Genomic DNA, 22,991 nt, shown 5'->3' on the forward strand with positions numbered 1-22,991 from the left:
GAGCTTAGGGGAGCAGTGGCAAAGCGAGAGGGGGAATGGGGTGCCTGCAGCCTCGAGCAGGCCCTGGCCCTTCTCAGGCCAGCAGGGAGGTACAAGTACCTTGTGAGGGAGGAGGAGTGGCTGACTTCTGCACCTGGGGACCCTTCTCAGGGCAGTCCAAGTGTGGACAAACCGAGTCCACAGCCCCTCTGCCAGGGACACAAGCGCCTCAAGCTACTGCAACACCAGAGAAGGCTCCTCCACCTGCGCAGTTGTCTCTCAGCATGCTGAGATCCTGTCAGGCTTCAGGCAACCAGAGGATGGCACCAAGGTCAGCAGCCTGCCCTCCACTGCAGATGGCTAACAATGAGGGAGCAATTAGGGATAGGCAATAAATGATGGCCCTGACAGCAATGCTCACATCCGTGAATGATTTAAAAACTCTAGTGAAGATCTTTAGATAGATAATTAACACCTGCACTAAGTTATCTCATAACAGTTACCTCATGGCACCAAAAGCAGCTTAGCATTCACATACAAAATACTAAATCAACGTTAATATTCTGTTCTTAAAACCTAAAAACAAAAGTGCAAGTTTTTAACCTTATGATGCAAAGTGAGTGTAGAGCGAGTTTGAAATAATTGCTTATATTAAGTTAATGATGATCATCTATAAAACTGGCAGTAAAAGTTTTATAAGGTCAGTGAAACAGAAATAGGTTTTACGAAATAGATTTTATTTTACTCGTGGTTCATAGGGTTGATTCGTGAACATTTTCTCCCTCTACTTGATCAGACCGAGACACTGACATGTAACAAGGGTAAAGAAACACTGGCTAGTCTAATGTTGGACTGAAGACTAGCAGGGTAGCAATTATTAGACTGAAGTATTCCATGTGCTATCTGGCTCATATCCAGTTCCAGCTCTGGTCAATCCATGAGAGGTTTCATCAATCGATACTGAGAGTAAGATTTTCAGCAGGAGCTGAACTATTATGTTATAGTCAGACTCAACACAGGTCCAAAAGTGAATGCGTGGAACGCACTTAATTTATTTGACGAGCTGTGTTTCAAATCAATTCGTCAGGTTAACAGACTGCTAGAGATTTGGCAATACAGTTATTTGATTGGACTGATTATCTGATCTAGCATCATACTTCACTGTCAGCTATCCATCAGAAGGTTGGAGATTCAAGTTCCATTCCAGAGACTTGAGCGCATAATCAAAGCTGATACTCCTGTGCCATCCTGAAGGAGGTGGTGTCTCTCAGATTAAACGTTAAACTGAGGCCCCATTTACCCTTTCAGCTGAATACAGAAGATCCCATGGCCCTATTTCGAAGAAGAGGTCTCCCCTGGTGTTCTGGTCACTATTTAATCCTCAATCAACATTACAAAAAATTATACATCAGAATAAATCATATTACAGCTTATGGGACCTTGCTGTGTGCAAACTAGCTGCTGTTTCTCCTGTATTACAAGTGACAACACTTCAGAAAGCATTTCATTGAAGGTAAAGTGTTCTGGAATGCGTTTTAGAAACGCAGGTTCTTTCTTTCTTAGATCTTGGTTAAAAAATGAGTTAATTCGATCAGCAATTAGATAGCATTAACAGAAGGTGCGGTATTTAATGTCACACAAACTGGTCAGTCAAAATAGGATCACGATAGCAGAAATTTTGGAGCTGACCTTGGAACACAAGCTGACTGAGAACATGCTGCAGCGAAGTCTAGAGTCTTTTTAAACTATGCTCAATATCTAAATACCATTAGGAATGCTGTCTCACACTGAGCCCCATTCACCTGTTACCCCTGTGAGCACTGTTGTGCTGCCGTGTGTGCCTTCATGCCATTGTAATGTAAAGGTGCTCAGCAGAGCAAGGGTTAATGTGGGACTGGAGAATAGCACCGCCCATGGTTTGATGTATAGAGTTACATGGTAATAAACTGAGAGAACAGTCTAGAAAGAAGAGTCTGGAACCAGCCTGCATGGAGGTAGCAGCACTATGCATGACAGTAACCTGGAATCTGTAAATAGTTAAAGATTAACAATAAAGGGTTCAGGTTTAAACATACAAATCTCAAGATCTCCTCATTGAGACATCAGCTTCCACAATAACACAACATGGTGATCAGCAGTGATAACACAACAGGCACTGAGCTACTAACTTCTCCAGATTCTTCAATGGCTTCATCCTTCTTCATCTCTCAAACATCCTCCAGCCCTACATATCTCTCTGAGATCTCTGACTTCCTCCAATCTGGCCTCTTGTACATCCACCAATTGCTTTGCCCCACCATTGGCACCCATGGGCAGAATTTAATGCCCTTCCCCATGCCAAGTTTGGTGGCAGGATCCATTTAATCAGGTGGGAGGCTGCCAAGTGGGGACGCTGTCTCCTTCCCGCCTCCATCCTGATTAAGTGCATGGCGGGAAGGCCAGTGGACAGCCTGCCTGCCCCAATGCCAATTGAGTCCCTTAAGTGGCCAATTAATGCCCACTTAGGGGCCTCATTCCACCACCATTGGTATTAACACATGGTGGGTGGGGGTGTCACCATGCAGGAACATGACAAGCAAACCTGTGCAGGGTTGCTTGGGGATTTCCTGTGTGGGTTCCTCGTTCAAAGGCACCTAGAACTTGATCAAAGGACCCTGAATGAGAGCCAATCCCCTGTCCATGATCCACACCCCATGATCCCTTCCCATCATCACTCACTTGTGGACTGGGGTCCAGCGACCATCCTAGGCCTTGGGTAGGTGTCATACTGGCAACAGCCACAGCCTCCTTGGTGGCGCTGCTGTTCAGTAGAGTTTCCGGCCTCTGATTGGCTGGTAGCTCTAGGTAGGCTGGACTTGCACCCCCAGGGTCCTTGATCCTGGGGAAAGGCCCTCCACTGTCCTGTTAAGTGCCTGAGTGGAGCATGATGCAGTGGGCCATACAAAAAAAGGCGATGCTGGGCTCTCACCAGCTCTCTAAGCAATATGTGAGACCCCACTGCCTCCATTAAACCACCCCATGTCTCTAGCAACCTCTGGAATTCCCTCCTTAAACCTCTCCGCCTCTCTCTCTCTTCCTTCAAGAGCCTCCATAAAACCTAGTCCCTTTGACCAAGCTTTTGGTCAGCTGATCGAATATCACCTTCTTTGACTTGCTGTCAATTTTTGTCCAAATACACTCCACCACAGCACTTTGGAATGTTTTAAAGTCACTATCTAAATGCAATTTGTTGCTGCATATAGAGAATAAAAAAGTTGTGGCATCTACCGTATAACCTAAATTTGAGAAGTTCTTCAGTGATTTTTTTGGTCAATACATAATCAGTTTTAGTCCTGCTCACACAGTACCTCCTGTTGAATGTTTTCCAATATTTGTACGTCTATTTTGATGAAGTATAAATTTGTTATCTCACTAAATATTTTTAAATAAGAACGTGACGAGTTAGAACTACAAGCAGCAATTTTTTCAGTGACACAGTTCAAAAAGGTAAATCATCCCAAATACAAATAGAGGCTTTCTTCCCCAAATAAAAACAGATCGTTTAAGATAATGACACGGTACTTGATTGCCAGGGGTGAGTCAGAATATTCTTCAATATAGAAATCAGAACTGATTCCGCTAATCTGGACCCATGTGATTCAAAGTGCGACCAGGGCCCCTTCGACAGAATTTCACAAACCCGTGACCTCTAAAAAGAACAACTTGCATTTATACCACGCCTTTCACAACCACCAAACATCCCAAAACACTCTCCAGCCAATGAAGGATGTTTGAAGTGTGGTCGCTGTTGGATATGCGGCAGCCAATTAATGCACAGTAAGCTCCCACAAACAGCACTGTATTAATAACCAGGTAATCTGTGTTTTTGTGATGTTGATTGAGAGATAAATATTGGGCAGGACACGCAGGAGAACGCCCCAGCTCTCTTGCAATATAATGCCATGGGATCTTTTACATCCACCAGAGAGAGCATTCCCCTCAGTACTGCATTGAAGCATCAGCTTATGATTTTTGTGCTCAGGTTTCTGGAGTAGGACTTGAACCCACAACCTTCTGACTCAGAAGCAAAAATGCAAACAACTGAGCCACAGATAACACTCAGAGCAGCAAAAGAAGTAGGTACGTGGGAACACCGCCACTTAAAAATTCCCCTCAACTTGGAACTGTATCACCATTCCTTTATCATCACTGGATCAAACTTCTGGAGCTCCCTACCTAACAGCGCTGTGGGGTGTACCTCCACTGTATGAACTACAGTTCAAGAAGGTGGCAAGCCACCACCTTCTCAAGGGCAATTAAGGATGGGCAATGAATGTTGGCCTTGCCAGTGAAGTCAACATTTCATGAATGAATAAAAAAAATACTGTAAGCATGCCTCATAAATAAGTGGGAGCTTTTAAACTTGCAGGTGAAAGGTACACAAGAACTAATCCTTTCTACCCTGGTGAAATCCTGTTTGTTCTATTGCCATGAAATGAGAAAAGAGCTTTCCCTAAAATCTCAGCCCCAGCCTTTAAATAAAAGTCCCGAGCTCTCAATACTACACTCTCCAGTACTGCTGCTTGCTCAGTATACTATTTGCACTCCACCGTTCTATTTACTGGCGTGAATTATCATTCCACTGAACAGTAAACACATCATTCACTCCTGGGAAATAAATCCCATCTATCTAAAGCCTCCCAAATGGATCACATCTGTTAAAAGGAATGATACTCCAAGTCAAAGCTCCTTAATAGTTTGCCCTGCAGTTTCCAGAACTGTGACAAAAGCTCCAGTTGTACTGTTGTATTTTAACTCTTGCCAATTTGTTCAATCCTGGCTGCTTTCCACGTGATTTCATTCTTCTAGCGCGGCTGGGTTCCCGTGGGAGAAATGGGGCACATGACATTTTGGCACCTCAAAGTTCACTCCCAAACCCTCATCCACACCCACCCACAACACCCCACTAACCACATCCCCACCCACCCCTCCTACCCCCACCCCCCACAACACATCACACTGCTCAACCACAAAGTAAATTTATTGGTCAAAGCAATTTTAGACACTTACACAAGCTTATAGAAAAGAGGCCATTTGGCCCATCATTTCTATGCCAGCTCTTTGAAGGAGTTTTCCAATTAGTCCCAGTTCCACCAACCCCCACCCCCACTCTTTCCCCATCCCCCTGCAAACATCTCCTTTTCAAGTATTTATCCAATTTCCTTTTTGAAAGTTGTTACTGAATCGACTTTCAACAACCCTTCAGGCTGTGCATTCCAGATCGCAACACCTCATGCTGTAAAAAAAAACTCTCCTCATCTCATCTTTGGCCCTTTTAATAATTATGTTAAAGTTTGCATCCTCCAGCTCCCACAAGGAAGAACAGATTTTTCCTTATTAACTCTAGCAAAATCCTTTGGGATTTTGAACCACTCTAAGTCAATCTCCCCTCAACATTCCCTACTCTGAGCAATCCCAGTTTCTCTGGTCTAACGCTAATGTTTTGCCTCCCTGAATCAATGGAAGATTAGCGGAACCCCTGCTTATACGTGGTGAAACCATCCAAGGAAATTCTCCATCTTGTGGTCTACGGAACCAACTGAAAAAGACAAAAGGTTTTGCAAATTTTAACATCGCTGCTTTAGGTTTCGGAAAGGGTTTGACGGCAGATGTAGAGAAGATGTTTCCAAACGTGGAGGGGGTTCAAAACTAGGAGACATCAATGTAGGCTAATAAATCCAATAGGTGATTCAGGAGAAACTTCTTTACCCAGAGAGCGCGGTGAGAATGTGGAACTCATTACCACAGGGAGAGGTTGAGGGGAATAGCATAGATGCATTTATGGGGAGGTTAGCTAAGCATATGAAGGAGAAAGGAATAGATGGATATACTGATAGAGTTAGGGCTAAATAGCCTGGAAGGAGGCTCCTGTGGACCATAAACACCAACACAGATCATTTGGACTGAATGGCCTGTTTCTGTACTGTAAATTCTGTGTGTGCCCCATGAATATGAATCAGTGACATACCTCCTAACCCAGCTGGCAAAGCTCATTATTGAAACGTATCCTTGAGAACTCCTTTAATGAGCTCTTGTTATTTAGTTGGTTTTCACCAATTCCCAATTATCAGCACTGCTGACATCAGGTTTACCAATTCTAGTCTGCTCTGTTTTTCAGACAGGCAGGGCCATTTTGTTTTTACTAGCAAGTTAGTTAATGTTAAATCCCACCAAATAAATAATTCAGGAATTAACTGCATAAAAACAGCAGGGAATGGTTTTGGATAGCTGCACAAAATTCTTGTACATTTTTTGTGTCCAAAAAAAAAGTCCTTAAAGAATGTCTGTAGATGACTCATGGACTCAAAGCCACAGAAGTTGAAAGCGATCTTCCTTACAAGAGCTGCTGAGTCACATCGCAAAGGAACCATTTTCTCTTTGTAATCTCAAACTACTTTTATTAGCGCAGGTTCATTCTACAAAGTATCACTTTTACTGAAACGGAACTGAAATGCCTGTCTTAAATTGGAGTGAAGCTGATTGGTGAGTTGCTGTAATGTCTCAGCTCCAGTGCCTATCTGTTTCTGTTCTGTTTCCTTTTGTGTTTGAACATAAATCCCATACATGTGAAATGAATGTCAAATCACGTTCTTCCGATAGCAAAATGATTGATTCACTATGCGATTCCAGATTTCTTTTACTCTTTCATGGGATGTGGGCGTCAGAACAGAAATAGATAGTTACTGGAGCTGAGACAGATGACTAAGGTAAACACGCATGCGCGCACACACACACACACACACACACACACACACACACACACATCCCCCACCCCCACCCCCCCCTTGTCAACCAACACTAGAGGCAGCACCATCAGCGCGTAGATCTTGGAAAAACAGAGAGAATAACAGAGTCGGGGCTCATCAACTTACCTCTCAGTGAGACACACTGCTTTCCTTACAACGCCTCCGTTATCAGAGGAGGACGGATGGTGTACTGCCATCGGTCCAGACAGGACGTGCCGTGCTCAAGTACCAGCAGACTGCCAAATCACGGAGATAAGTCAATGAGGACTGAAACAGGGCATCGTGAAGCAAGAGTAGGGGACTTGAATGCTGGCCAAAAATATGACTGGGTCACAGAAGGCACCAGTAACAGACCATCTTTGACACTTGCTCAGTAAACAAGGCGTTAGGAGCGCAGTGCAAAAACATCTTTTTGCAGAACTCCAAAATTAATTGATTGCTCTCACTAGACAGTGAGGGTCAATGTTGACCACAGACAGCAGGATTTTATTGAATTTACTTTCCCATTGCTAAAAGCATTTCAGTGTTTGGGAAAAAAAAAAAACCTCAGTATCTCTACTCACCTCCGCCATAAAAGGACAGCAATGCATTCATCATGCTTCCCAGTGCAACAGCTATAAATGGCATTAGCTCACTCTGGCCAGCTGTCAAGTTCAGTAAAGGGTTCCTTTACATTTTGGGATTGTTTAAAGACGTAAAGTGTAAATTCCCGTTTCACTTACGTTCTATCAATCCCAGGCGAGAGGAACATAGTGCTTCCCTGCAAAAGCCGAGCAAGTGTGAAATAGATAGATACCGCTCTCCGAGCCTTCGCCTCCCCCCCCCCCTCCAACTAGTTTTTCCAGCAGTGACAATAGGCGCATCACTCTATCAGGGCTGCATCTCCAGAAACGGCTGCTCACTTCCACCAGTGAAAGGTACAAAGTAGCCACAGAAAGAGAGCGAAGCAAACAAAAATTACTTTACCTGCGGCGAATGCAACAGTTATCACCCAATTTCTTTCACACTGTCTAGGTAGTTAGCCTCACAACACCCTCCATCCAGAAATGGGACAGCATGCAGGAAACTTGTCCGGAAACCACTCTGAAACTGGCTGCTCAGTAAAGCCTAAGGATAGGCCATAGGATCATAGAATGATTGCCGCACAGAAGGAGGCCATTTGGCCTGTCAGGGAGAATTTACTGTACCCCCGGAGTGGGCTAGGAGCATTTCACCTCGCGCCACTCCCCCACCTTCTACCCGTAGCCCTGCACATTCTTCCTTTTCAGATAATTATCCAATACCCTCTTGAAAGCCTCAATTGAACCTGCCTCCACCTTACGCTCAGGCACTGCATTCCAGATCCCAACCACTCACTGTATGAAATCATTCTTTCCTCCTGTCACCATATCTTTTGCCAATTACCTTAAATCTGTGCCTTCTGGTTCTTGATCCTTCCATTAATGGTAACAGATCCTTGCACTAAAGGGAACAGTTTTTCCCTATCAATTCCATACAGATGCCTCATGATTTTGAATACCTCTACCAAATCTATACCAAAAAAAGTAGTGGTCCTAATGCCAACCCCTGGGGAACCCCGCGGTATATTTCTTCCTCCAGTGTGAAAAACAACATTCACCACTACTCTCTATTTCCTATCATTCTGTCAAATTTGTATGCTGCCATTGTCCTTTTCTATTCCAAGGGCTACACCTTTGCTGGTCAGCCCATTAAGACCATAAGATGTAGGAGCAGAAGTAGGCCATTGAGTCTACTCCGCCATTCAATAAAGTCATGGCTGATCTGATAATCCTTGGCTCCACTTTCCTGCCTTTTCCCCACAACCCTTGATTCCCTTACTGATTAAAAATCTGTCTATCTCAGCCTTAAATATACTTAACGACCCAGCCTCTATAGCCTTCTGCGGTAAAGAATTCTACAGATTCACCACCCTCTGACCGAAGAAATTCCTCCTCATCTCTGTTTTAAATGAGTGACCCCTCACTCTGAGATTATGCCCCCTGGTCCGAGACGCTCCCACAAGGGAAAACAGCCTCTCAGCATCTACCCTGTCAACCCCCGAAGAACTCTAAATGTTTCAATAAGTCGCCTCTGATTCTTCTAAACTCCAATGAGTACAGGCCCAACCTACTCAGCCTCTCCTCATAAGAAAATCCCTCCATACCTGGGATCAACCTGGTGAACCTTCTCTGGACTGCCTCCAATGCCAGTATATCTTCCCTCACATAAGGGGACCAAAACTGTTCACGGTATTCTAGGTGTAATCTAACTAGTGCTTTGTATAGTTTTAGCAAGACTTCCCTATTTTTATACTCCATTCCCTTTGAAATAAAGGCCAACATTCCATTTGCCTTCCCTATTACCTATTGAACTTATATGTTAGCTTTTTGGGATTCATGCACAAGGACTCCCAAATCCCTCTGTGCTGCAGCTTTCTGTAGTTTTTCTCCATTTAAATAATACTCAGCTCCTCTATTCTTCCTGCCAAAGTGCATAACCTCACATTTTCCCACATTATATTCCATCTGCCAAGTTCTTGTCCACTCACTTAACCTGTCTATATCCCTCTGTAGACTCTTTGTGTCATCCTCACCACTTGCCTTCCCACCTATTTTTGTGTCATCCACAAACTTGGTGACAGTACATTCACTTCTCTCGTCCAGGTCATTAATATATATTGTCAATAATTGTGGCTCCAGCACTGATTCCTGTGACACTCCTCTAGTTACAGGTTGCCGTCCTGAAAATGCTCTCCTTATCCCAATTCTCTGTCTTCTATTATTTACCCAATCCTCTATCCATGCTAATATACGACCCCCAACACCGTGGGCTCTTAATTTTATTAAGTAGCCTTAGGTACGGTACCTTATCAAATGCCTCTAGGAAATCCAAATATATTACATCTGTTGGTTCCCCTTTATCTATCCTGCTTGTTACTTCCTCAAAGAATTCTAATAAATTTGTCAGGCATAATTTCCCCTTCATGAAGCCATGCTGACTCTGCTTGATTAGGTTATGCATTTCTAAATGCTCTGCTATTACATCCTTTATAATAGACGCTAACATTTTCCCAACAACGGATGTTAAGCTAACTGGCCTATAGTTACCTGTTTTTTGTCTTCCTTCCTTTTTGAATAAGGGTGTTACATTGGCAGTTTTCCAATCTCCTGGGACTTCTCCAGAATCTAAGGATTATTGGAAGATTACTACCCGTGCATCCACTATCTCTGTAGCTACTCTCTTTAATATCCTAGGGTGCAGCCCATCTGGTCCAGGGAACTTATTGGCCTTTAACCCCATTAGTTTCCCTCTTGCTTTTTCTCTTAATATGGCACTTTACAAACGCCTTTTGGAAGTCCATGCAGACCACATCAACCGTAGTACACTCACTGCTACCTCATCAAAAAAATTCCATCATGTCAGTTACACATGATTTGCCTTTAATAAATCCATACTGGCTTTCCCTTAATTCATCCACACTTATCCAAGTAATTATTAATTTTGTCCCAAATTATTATTTTGAGAAGCTTTTCCATCATCAACATTAAACCGACTGGCCTGTAGTTGCTAGGTTCATTCTTGCATCCTCTTATGATCAAGGATGGAACATTTGCAATTCTCCCAGCCCTCTGGCACCTCCCCTGTATCTAAGGAGGATTGGAAAATTATGGCCATTGCCTTCATAATTTTCTCCCTTACTTTTCTCAGCATCCTCAAATGAATCCCATCCAATCCTGGTGACTCATCAACTTTAGGTACAGCTCGTCTTTCTTATACCTCCAATTTATCAATTTTTTTGCCATTTCAACCACCTCCTCTTTCACTACGACTTTGGCAGCATTATTTTCTTTGGTAAAGAGAGTTGCAAAGTACCCAGTTAGTACCTCAACTATGCCCTCTGTGTCCATGCGGGTCTGCCCTTTCTGGTCCCCAGTCGGACTTACTCCTCCTCTAACTACACTTTTTACTACCTATATGCCTACAGAGGATTTTTGATTCCTTTTTATGCTAGCTGCCTGTCTATTCTCATCTTTTGCCTCTCGTATTTCCTTTTTCACTTCCCCTCTGAACTTTCTACATTAAGCCTGGTTCTCACTTGTAATATTAATCTGAGATATGACATATGCATCCCTTTTCTGCTTCATCTGACTCTCTATCTCTTTCATCGCCCAGGGGGCTCTGGCTTTGGCTGACCTTCCCCCCTAGGGGAATATACCCCAACTACATCCAAACCACCTTCTCTTTAAAGGCAACCCACAGTTTCATTCCAGTTTTCCCTGCCAATGTTCTGGGCCAGTTCTGTTTACACCTCAGTGAAATTTGGCCCTCTTCCAATTAAGTAATGTTACTCTAGACTGCTGCTTAACCCTTTTCCATGGTTAAACTAAATCTGATGATACTATGATCACTGTTTCCTAAATGTTGCCATACAGACACTTGGTCTGCTTGACCCCCACATTTCACAGAACCAAATCCAGCAATGCCTCCTTTCCTCACTGGGCAGGAAACATACTGATCAGGAACATTCTCCTGAACACACTTCAAAAACACTTCTCCCTTTCTGACTTTCACATTATTACAATTCTAGTACATATTAAAAGGAGGTCTTGAAGCTCCGTGAGTAGCATCCCTGCCTTTGAGCCAGAAGCTCTGGGTTCGAGTCCCACCCCAGCAGGTCTTGTTGGCCAAGAAGGTGTGTTCATAGTGCAGACAGACAGGTTGACTATCAATCTGCAAATTCTACCAACACATGACAATGGCAGGCGGTAAGAGCAGGAGAGATTCCTGGTCAGCCATGTGATGGAAAGGGCCTCTACCATCACTATCCATAGCTCCAGACTACAACATGCATGTAAAAGTGCATATTGCCACAGCATCTCAGACTCACTGAGTGATCTATAACACACCACCATAACAGTCTATATTAGGTAATTAAAGCCCCACGTTAGCATAATTCTGTAGTTCCTACACCTCTCTGTAATTTTTGCATATTTGCTGCTGTGTATCTTTCCCATTAATTAATAGCCAGTGTGACTCTTCCTTTAACCTCCACTCCTTTTCCCTCTCTGCAGCAGACATGCTACTCTGCATTTGCCAACAACACAGATATTCTGGGTTCGCACGCCACTACACGTGAGTACTCCATTATGTTGCACAATTAACCAAAGAACATTTCTTAACTGATCTGCAGACCAAACACTTGCAACAAAAAAAAAAGGGTTGATCCTAGTTTTTTTTTTAAAGTAGGAGAGGTGTAAAGGGCATCATTTTGAAATGTTTGGCCACAGTGTGTTAACCACATTTTTTTTTTTTTCAGTTTAAGGGCTTGGGACGGCTCAGCCACTTGTGTTGTAATATGTTCCTCAGTATGAACAAGGGTGATTCTGGAGATGAAACACTTTCCAAGTGACAATAAAGCCCAAGGCACTTCTAAATTAGGTATGAGATCTGCACTGTTCTAGACATCCTTAAATGGACCTGAGCAGTAATGGTATGACAGCACCATTTCCGACTCCCTTTCCCACAGACTCAATAGTGCTTAAACTTTCCAAGCACTCGTACACCCCAAGCCTCCTTAAATAGAAGACCCCACTGCTAGAGTTCCCAATCCCTGAGGAACTTTGCTTAATGTTTTATACCATCCAGTGAATTCCTGCAATAACTTTAAAAAATGACTACTCTGTTGGATATTGAAACAAGTCAAAGTGTCAGTTGTAGCTCAGTGTGTAACACTCTCATCTTAATGTCAAAAGAACATGGGTGGAATTTTATGGCCTTGTTTGCGACGGAGGCGGAGTCATCAAATGAGGTGAGCCGTTCAAAATTCCATTGACTTCAGCGGGACTGTAAAATCGTGCCAGTGTAAAATTCCATCCAGGGGTTCCATTCCTACCCTAGGAACTTGTGCTCCATAATCTAGGCAGACATCCCCAATGCAGAGTTGAGAGAGCAATGCGCAGTTGGTGCTGTTTTCTCGGAGCAGGCTTTAAACAGATGCCTCTATCGGCCCTTTTAGGTGAACGCAAAAGATGCCTTGGCGCTATTTCAGAAAGGAGCAGGACAGTTTTTCCTGGTGTCCGGACTGACATTTCCCCCCTCAGCCAACGTCATTAACTAGTCATTTGTTTTGTTGCTCTTTGAAGGAGCTTTCTCTGCAAATTGCAACAGTGGCTACACTTCATTAGCTGTAAAGCACTTTGGAATGGCCTGAGGTTATGAAAGGTGCGACGCGAACGTAAGTTATTTTATTTCCACCTATAGTTTAAATCCTGAAGGTGGGGTGGGCTGCCCAACTAGAGAACCAAGGGAACCTTTAGCATCTCACCAGTCTTTATGCTTGATCTTGGGGAGTGCATGTCAACTCCAGACCTTATGACGGAGAATTTCCCATGAGCAAACACTGGACTTCCACTGGTGCAGGAACAAGTCAGAGGAAGTTTCCAGTCCATGCTTTTCTTTAAATAAAAAGGAAGACAAATAATGTCCTGCCATATAAAACAAACCTTGTGCATTCAGTATTCAAAATGCTATTAGTTGTCTTGTTCCACAGGCTTATTAGAAACGATTAAAATGATCTCTAATTGGACCCACAAGAAACTTGTTTGATTCTAACCAAGCTCACTTCACTTAGAACTCTGTCAGTCAGCAGATAGACTTTAATTTCTCCAGTCTGGCTTTGACTGAAATCTGGGCCCAAGGGACCTAAAAACATTGCAATAGCCATTCCCTCACGTTTCCTATTTAAAAATACAATGAGGTATAGATTATCACTGACTTTCTTAAAGAGAATCACATGCAGCAAATGTGCTTTGTGTAACAACATCAGAATGAGAACATCCGTGTCGGAGTGTAAGGCCCATGACTTCACGAGCACACAGTCTTCTGGCTGTAGCAGGGCATCTAACAATGTCTGCCATTTTGTAGACCTGCCCCATGAACCTTTTGCGAGAAGCATAAGCTGATAGCTGTGTAGAGAAGAAAAACTGAGAAATGCATGAATGGGGCCTTAACCAATGTCCTTAACCAATCAGCTTTAAGAGTTGTGCAGTTAACAGCGCAAGGACTGAGAAGGAAGCATAAATTAGAATGGGAGAATTCAATGTGTCAAATCAGTGACAGAAAGATAAATAAAAAGAGGGGAAAAAGACAGATTAAAAGAGAGAAAGCACAGTGACAGAAAGGCAAAAGAGAAGTTTTAACATTTTAAATTGTGTGTTTTAAAATCTCCAACACAGTTAAAACCTGAAGGAATGAAACTCCACACTTGTAATCGGTAGTTTTCAGTGCCAGAGAATTGGCAGTAATTAATAATCATGTTGACAATAAAGTATGGAGACTGAAATTACTTGATCTAACTTTGTGGTGAGTTTAGTCTGTATTTACCTGGATAATATGGTGACTTCACACCATTTGTTGCATTTCACCGAGATGCCAATTTTGCAAAGCTAACAGCAGAGCAACTCAAATCAGACCAGCAGCTTTTGGATTTAAACGCTCACCTGTCCCTGGCCTGAATTTGCTGTACTATTTACGCACAAAATACGGTGAGTGCCATTAGCCTCATTGTTACAAAAAACATCTGGGCCAAATTACCAGATGTGGTGTCAATAGTGGATTAATGGGGAAATGGTCCATACACTGGAGGTTTTGTGGTGCAGTGGTTAGGGTCCCTTCCTCTGAGTCAGGCGCTTCGGATTCAACTCCCACTCCAGAACTTAATGATCAATATAGGTGTGTTCACTAAGTGGAATATACGCCAACATCAGGTGGTAAGAATGGGAGAGATTCCTGGTCAACCAGGTGATGGAAAGAATGTTGGGCCTCTACCATCACTGTCCATAGCTCCACACCTCAACATGCACGTAAAAGTGTATGTTGCCACAGCAACACAGACTCCTACTGAACTGTAAGACACCACCAACACCACTCCATACATTGCACCTAGCCAATAATAAAGTTAGTTTTTTTGTTGTTGTGTGTCCTTCCTCAAATTTCCTTATCAGGTCCACAACTGCCATCAGCACCCACTGTAAATTAAATACAAGACATTGCTGTCACATCAATTATTAATATCTCTGTTACTTTCTCACTGAGTTTTGAAAGGACCATATGCAATCTTCTCTGTCCCTTAGGGTACATTCATATTGGGATAAGAAAAACGTTGGTCCTCAGTTACAGCCATGACAAAAGTTAACTTCCCACTGCTCTCCCTTAGCCAAGATTCATTGAATGATACAACACAGAAGGAAACCATTCAGCCCATCATGTCTGTGCCAGCTCTTTGAAAAGGCTACTCAAGTAGTCCCACTCTCCTGCTTTTCCACCCCAACCCCCATCACCGGGCAAACATCTCAGTCTCCTCAGTCCGTCGATTGTCTTTCTGAAAGTCTCCCTCACCCCAACAGGCTCAGCAGCCATGGACAACATAATCAGACAAGCGGCTGCTCTCAAGCTGCCATGTGCCCATAGCATTGAGAAATTGTTTCTATAATTCATACATGACGCTGTTTCCATGCAGGGTTCTCATAAAGAAAGGCTGTGAGATGATCTGAAACCAATTCCCTTTTTGAAGTCACAGGCAGCAAAAGAACAATCAACAGATATGAGCCAAAAGCCATGGAGAAACATGTGCAATTGTTTGAGTCTAAACCCAGAGGAAACTCTCACCTAAAACTTAAAAACAGCTTGGCATTTTTAAATAAGCTCTGATATTAGTGTCTGTGCGTAGACATTACTGGATATGAGTTCCATCTGCTGGCAATGTGTGGAGAGGAGCAGAACATTCCTTCATTTCCTACAGGAATTCCCTGAAGTCCTTGAAAGAGTAGAAAAACTTTTGAAGGTGCTTGTTGTTCTGAGGAGAGAGAGTTATTCATTCCGGTGTATCCAGTTTTGTTATCCATTACATGGAGCAGATTTTAAAACCAACAGATTAATCCTCGTCACAATTCCTTGGCTGCAAAAACATACTTTATGCAAGTGAAGAAGACACAATGTATTGCTACCTCTGGAGGAGAGAATTCAAAGTCGATCTTGTTCAAAGATTCAAAACTCAAAGTCAATCAAAGTCAAATAGTGGGGCAGAGATCAAATTTGGGAAGATGTGGTAAACAAAAGAGTAGAGACAAGGCAAGAAGATAGTTACTAATATGGGAAATGGTAAACAGAATGTGACAGGAAGGGACAGAGAGTAGAAACCTAAGAGTAAATCAGCAGATAAGGACAAGCATTAACAAAAATAATAAAAGGAAAAAATTAAAGGCTCTGTATCTAAAAGCACAAAGCATTTAAAACATGACAGATGGACTGATAGTGCAAATAGAAATAAATAAGTACAACCTGATAATTATTACAGAGACATGACTGCAGGATGACATAGGTTGGGACCTGAATGTTGAAGGGTATGTGACATTTAGGAAAGACAGGGAGCTAGGAAAAGGTGGAGGGGCAGCTCTGTTAATTAATGATGGTATTAGCACATTAGAGAAGGATGACCTAAGTTCAGGAAACCAGAATGTAGAAGCGGTTTGGATTGAGATAAGAAACAATAAAGGCAAAATGTCACTTGTGGGAGTGATGGACGGGCCCCCTAATTGTAACTACACGGTAGAACAGGGAAAAAGGAAGAGATAATGGGAGGTTGTCAGAAAGGTGCAGCGAAGATTATGAGGGATTTTAATCTACAGAGACTGGAAAAATCAGATGGGCAAAGGTAGCCTAGATGAGAAGTTCATAGAATGGTTTTGGGAAAGTTTCTTGGAACATTGTGTACTCAAACCAACCGGAAAGCATGCTATACCAGACCTGATACTGTGTAATGAGATGGGACCTATTGATAACCTCCTAGTGAAGGCACCCATAGGTAGCAGCGATAATAATATGATTGAATTTTTACATTCAGTTTGAGGGAGAGAAAATGGGCCCAGGACTAGTATTTTAAACTTAAATAAGTGTAATTATGAGGGCATGAAAGCAGAGCTAGAGTGAACTGGCAAATGAGGTTAAGGGATAGGTCCATTGAGATGCAGTGGTAGACATTTAAAGGGATATTTCAGAATACACAGAATAGACACATTCTAATGAGAAAGAAAACTTCCAAGGAGAGAACTCACCATCAGGGGTTAACTAAAAAAGTTAAAGACAGTATCAAGCTTAAAGAAAAAGCATATAATTGCACAAAGACAGGTGGCAGGTCAGAAGATTGGACAGAATATAAAGAGCAGCAAAGAATGGCAACAAAATTAATAAGGAAGGAAAGATTAGAATACGAGAGAAAGCTAGCTAGAAATATAAAGATGGATATTTAAATAAGAAATGAGTTAAAGTGAGCGTTGGTCCTATAGAAAGTGTGTCTGGAAATTGATAAGGGAAAGCAAGGAGGTTGCAGATGAATTGAACAGGTATCTTGCAACAGCTTCCGCTGTAGGGGATACAGGTAATATCCCAGAAATGGCTGCAAATCAGTAAGTGGAAGGGAGGGAGGAACTCAAGAAAATTACAATCACCAGAAAAGTGGGGTTGAGCAAGTTGTTGGAGCTGAGGGCTGACAAATTCCCGGGTCCTGATGGACTTCATCCTAGGGTCTTGAAAGAAGCGGCTAGTGAAATAGTTGATGCACTGGTCTTAATTTTCCAAAATTCCCTAGGGCAGGATCTTCCAGCCAGCGACTCAGCTGCATGCCCGCTGACCTGTCAACCGCCTATTGAGGACATTAAGAAACCAATTCAGCTCATTAATGGACCCGCTCGAACAACCTTAAGGTTGGCGGGTAGGCTGGGAGCCCAGACAGGCTTGTGAAAAAACATGAAACCTCATCCACTGGCAGGATGAGGTTTCGTGAGGGTATTTAAATTTTAATGAAAGGTTTAAATTAAAGTTATGGACATGTCCCAACTCATGTGACAATGGCAGGGAACATTTTTAAACTCCTTTATTAAAAGTTGAAAATCTGAGCTGATCTCCCTGAGGCAGCACTTAGCCTCAGGGAGATCTGTGCGCTCTTTCACACGCATGTGTGAAAGAGTGCACTCCCGGCTGAGGGAATTCCCACCTCCTCCCCCCACACCCAGACAGGGAGTGCACAGCGCTTCCAGGCGGACGTCACGCTGGGCGGGTCTTAATTGGCCCGCCCATGTAAAATGGCGGCGCGCCCCCAACCGGGGGTGCCGATCGGGAACCCGCCCGCTCCCACTCTTCCCCCCACGATGTGGGGGGGGGGGGAAATTTTACCCCTAGATTCAGGGAAAGTGCCATTAGATTGTAAAATAGCAAATCTAACTTGTTTATTCAAAAAGGGAGGGAGACAGAAAGCAGGACACTACCAGGCCAGTTAGCTTATAATCTGTCATAGGGAAACTGTTAGAAGCTATTGTTAAAGATGTACAGCAGGGCACTTAGAAAAGTTTAAGGCAACCAAGCAGAACCAACCTGGTTTTGTTAAAGGGAAATCATCTTTAACCAATTTATTGGAGTCCTTTGAACGAATCCCATGTGCTGTGGATAAAGAAGGATTGGTGGATGTACCGTACTTAAGTTTCCAGAAGACATTTGATGAGGTGGCATATCAAAGGTTATTTCAGAAAATAAAAGCTCATGGTGTAGGGGGTAATATATTGGCATGGATAGAAGATTGGCTAGCTAACAGGAAACAGAGGGTAGCCATAAATGGGTCTTTCTCTAGTTGGTGGGATATAACGAGTGGTGTGCCACAGAGATCAGTGCTGGGGTCTCAACTTTTTACAATTTATATAAATGACTTGGATGAAGGGACAGAGGGTATGGTTGCTAAATTTGCTGACGACACAAAGATAGGTAGGAAACTAAGTTGTGAAGAGGACGTAAAGAAGCTACAAAGTGACACAGATAGGTTAAGTGAGTGGGCAAAGATCTGGCAAATGCAGCAATAAGTGGGCAAATGTGAAATTGTTCATTTTGGCAGAAAGAATCAAAAAGAAGCATGTTATCTAAATGGTGAGAGATTACAGAGCTCTGAGATTCAGAGGGATCTGGGTGACCTCGTGCATGAATCACAGAAGGCTAGCATGCAGGTAAAGCAAGTAATTAGGAAAGCTAATAGAATGTTATTGTTTATTACAAGGGGAATTGAATACAACAGTAGGGAGGTTTTGCTTCAATTGTACAGGGCACTGGTGAGACCACATCTGGAGTACTCTGTACAGTATTGGTCTCCTTATTTAAGGAAAGATGCAAATGTGTTAGAAGCAGTTCAGAGAAGGTTTACTTGGCTAATACCAGGAATGGGCGGGTTGTCTTATGAGGTAAGGTTGGACAGGTTAGGCTTGTATCCATTGGAGGTTAGAAGAGTAAGATGTGACTTGATTGAAACCTCTAAGATCCTGTGAGGTCCTGACAGAGTGGATGTGGAGATGTTATTTCCTCTTGTGGGAGAATTTAGAACTAGGAGTCACAGTTTAAAAATAAGGGGTCGCCCATTTAAGACAGAGGTGAGGAGAAATTTTTTCTCTCAGAGGTCATGAGTCTTTGGAACTCTCTTCAAAGGGCAGTGGAAGCAGAATGTTTGAATATTTTTAAAGCAGAGCTAGATAGATTCCTGATTAATGGGGGGATGAAAGGTTATCGGGGTAGGCGGAGGTTACAATCAGATCAGTCGTGATCTTATTAAATGGCGGAGCAGGCTTGAAGGGCCGAGTGGTCTACTCCTGCTCCTAATTCATATGTTCGCATTGTTGGGGGAATTACATGGTAAATCAGAGGAGTGAGTAATGTAGGGAAGAGGAGGAGGCCATTTAGCCTCTTGAGGCTGTTGCGCCATTCAATGAAACCGTGGCTGATCTGTTAACTTAATCCATATACCCACCTTTGTCCCGTTTTACTTAAAAGCTTTGGTTAACAAAAATCTATCAATCTCAGAATTAAAATCAATATCCTGGCATCAAGGTGCAGTTGTGGAAGAGAGTTCCAAACTTCTACCACCTTTTGTGTTTCCTAACTTCGTTCCTGAGAGTCCTGGCTCTAATTTTTGGATTATGTCCCCTAGTTCTAGATGCCCCAACCAGTGGAAATCGTTTATCTCTGTCTACCCTATCAGTTTTCCTTATCTTTAAAATAGTAATTTGGTAGTAGCGAACTTGAATATTGCTGAAAAAACAGTTGTTGCCTAAGCTTTTTGTCTTGCACTCATCAGGAAGAACACCAAATGTAAAGGGAACAACAATTTATACTTCATGAGAAGAGAGTGCTGATATACAAGCTTGTATACAGCAAGTTTTGTTATAAGTTTGATGCCTCATTTCCTCCACAATCTCTTGCGTAAATGGGTGAAGTGCTGAGCTTGTTCTGGCAATTGTATCTGCACCTTGCTGTCAGTGCAGACATTTCTGTAGATTGTGCTTGTGAGATAAGTGAAGTTATCTACAGCCTTCAGTATTGCGTTATTGATAGTTATCATGAGTGGGGTACAGAGATGGTCTGCACAACAGGTATTGAACCAATAATTCTTGGATAATGATAAATCCAGGCTGAATTTAAAGTAATATGCTAAAGCAGCTCAAATATCAGTTGCTTTATGTTCTGTATGACTTCATATAACTCTGGTAATGTTTGATTTCATTACCTTTAATGAAACATTTCTAACTATTTGCCATATAATGAAAAAAAGTTTTTTTAAAAGAACAAAAAGTTACCCTATAAACCAGAGCTAACAGCCAGTATTACATGATGCATTGTAATCCAGTCAAAGCTTGATCAAGGTTCAGAAGTTACCCACATGCCATCGGAAGTGTCTGCATGAATGACAGCCCTAGATGCAAAATTTCGATTACCCTCCTCTCTTTCTTCATTCAGCTCTGAATTTACCTGGTTAACTAAAGTTTTGCCATTCCTTTTAAACAAAAAGAAAAATCTTTCAATCTTCCCTTTCTTACTTCTATTCTTCCCACATAGCTTAATTTTAAAAAATACAAAAGTATTTATTTGGCCCTCCCTTTCCCTTCAACACAATTAAACATTTTGCCTGACTACATTCCCACAAATGCTTTTGCAGTTATGACGTGGTGACACACTAGTTATCTCATCTGGTTAACGTGCACTGTTCCTTCAATGTGTGGGATGCCAAAAAAATAACACACCAAAGCCCAGGAGATCCAAACAAATGAGCACGTTGTGTTCTGGTCAAAAGGAGTAATGAACAGCTGAGAGATTCAGACTGATACACCTGATTAATGGATGGTCTTTCCCAATGTCCTTGAAGACTATGAAGGGATGATGATCAAATGCACTTGTCGTTACTTCTGGGATTTTCTCGTGTTCAGATCAGAGGATTAGTCCAGAGAAAAGGATGTGACAGTGTTGTCAGGGTACAGGTATAACTGCTACCACTAGCCAGTACATTTAGTTTACTTCTTTCATACCTCCCATGAATTTGAGTCAGAAACAGAAACAGGTCATATGTTGAATTTAACTCTTGCAATGTTAAGCTTCAATTGAAGGGAATGTGATGGTGTTGAGGTCCTTTTCTGAGTTTTGGGGACTAGGTGGCCCTTTTGCATCACTGCAAGGTGCCCATTACAGAAGCTGGCCACATCTCAGCTAATCCACTAGCCCCAGACTGCGGACCGTGATGAAATGTTGGACCTCACCTGCCTCGGAATTGTCAGCATCACCAACAACAACAAGATCCTTGTTTCTTCCCAGCCTTCTTTATCTCACTCTATCAGCATTTCCTTCTATTCCTTTCTCACTCATAAATTTATCTAGATTCCTCTTGAATGGATTTGTGTTATTCACCTCAATCACTCCATGTGATTGTGAGTTCCACATTCTCACTACTCTCTGGGTAAAGAAGTTTCTTGAGTTCCCTACGGGATTTATTAGTGACGATCTTACATTTATGGCTCTTATTTATGGACTCATTCACAAGTGGAAACATTTTCTCTTTGTCTACCCTATTAAAACCCTCAAGATGATAAAGTCCTCCATTAAGTGCAGTAGCAGGGACCAACCCTTTCCCTTTCTTAAAAGGCAAGATAGAGGATTCCAGTGGTTCCAAAAAAAAGTTTATAAAAGCAATCTTTTGGAACAGTTAACAGAAATTGCAGGCTTGCCTGGAGCTAATGTTGATTAATGATGACTAAATAGATGAATTAATTGTTAGATATCACTGGTAGGTTGTATGGCTCCACCCACAAAGCAGCTGCTGGAAAATTCTAGAATTATTTGTTGCCGCTTGCACTAGTTGACAAAAAAAAACCCCACCATTATCAAAAGAACCAGTCAGCAGGCAATACATCAAGTAAGGTCGACGAACAATTTGTTCTACTTTGTTAAATAGATTCAAGTTAGTCAATAAAGAAGTCAACAATATTGACTTCTTGTAACAGGGTCACTGCGAACATTATGCATCCCACATTATATTTACTAGCTTGATAGCATCATGAAAGTACCTCCTTAGAAGAAAGAAACGCCCACTTGGGGCTGTTTGGCAACTTAAACTTACATGTGTTACTCTAATTTGCCATTTGTTCAAGCACCCATCTGTGCTGCCATCCAGTTCTCAGATAGCAGGCTTGTGAACTATCACATAGCTTCTTCAGACTCTGTTGACAAAACATAGAACTGCTTGCTGGGTTAATCCTGCACCTGTGAACTGTTATTCAACAGTGAAAAAAAAATGCTATCCGCATAGCTCCCCCCAACCACCCCCCTACCCACAACCCTCCCCCCCCACCCACCCCCACCGACCCCCTTCAGTTTAATACGATTCAGCTGCTTTCTGAGCACTCTTTGTCAGAACCTCTTTGATTTCAGACGGGTGAGAAATTTATTCCGCTCAGGCATGTCTGTGACAAATTGTTAGATTAGGTGCAAAGAAAGAACTAGGAGAACTGAGGAGAGAAAAGAAAAAAAAAGAGAGAGAATGGGAAGAATTTTCCAACTATTTGATACAGAATTGGGGATTGTGAAGATTGGCTCACAAGACTAAGTTTATCGAGTGCTTCAAAGCGCAACATCAACTATGAGAGCAAGCGATGCCGAGATACAATTACAGGCTTATTTAATTACAGTATTTCAGAAGTCTACTTCCTTTATCCTAACTCGCACTACATTGTGTTCACCCACTGACTCTCATTGATCTACACTGGTTCCTGGTCTAGCAATGCCTTGATCTTAAATTTCCCATCTTTGTTTTTACATCCCTCCACGGTTCACACCTCCCCATCTCTACAGCCTCCTCAATCCTTCCAACTC

General features: G+C 42.5%; 1 protein-coding gene across 1 annotated transcript in view; it reads right to left on the minus strand.

The window, feature by feature from the left end:
* The window catches only part of bmpr1ba (bone morphogenetic protein receptor, type IBa), a 64,099-nt gene extending 57,150 nt beyond the window's left edge, over positions 1-6,949 (minus strand). Inside the window, exon 1 of the mRNA XM_041187580.1 lies at positions 6,891-6,949. The gene's annotated coding sequence lies outside the window, so the exon portion shown is untranslated. The remainder of the gene's footprint in view (positions 1-6,890) is intronic.
* Positions 6,950-22,991: the final 16,042 nt, after the last annotated feature.

This window comes from Carcharodon carcharias, chromosome 1 (assembly GCF_017639515.1).
Source record: "Carcharodon carcharias isolate sCarCar2 chromosome 1, sCarCar2.pri, whole genome shotgun sequence".
NCBI classification, from domain to species: domain Eukaryota; kingdom Metazoa; phylum Chordata; class Chondrichthyes; order Lamniformes; family Lamnidae; genus Carcharodon; species Carcharodon carcharias.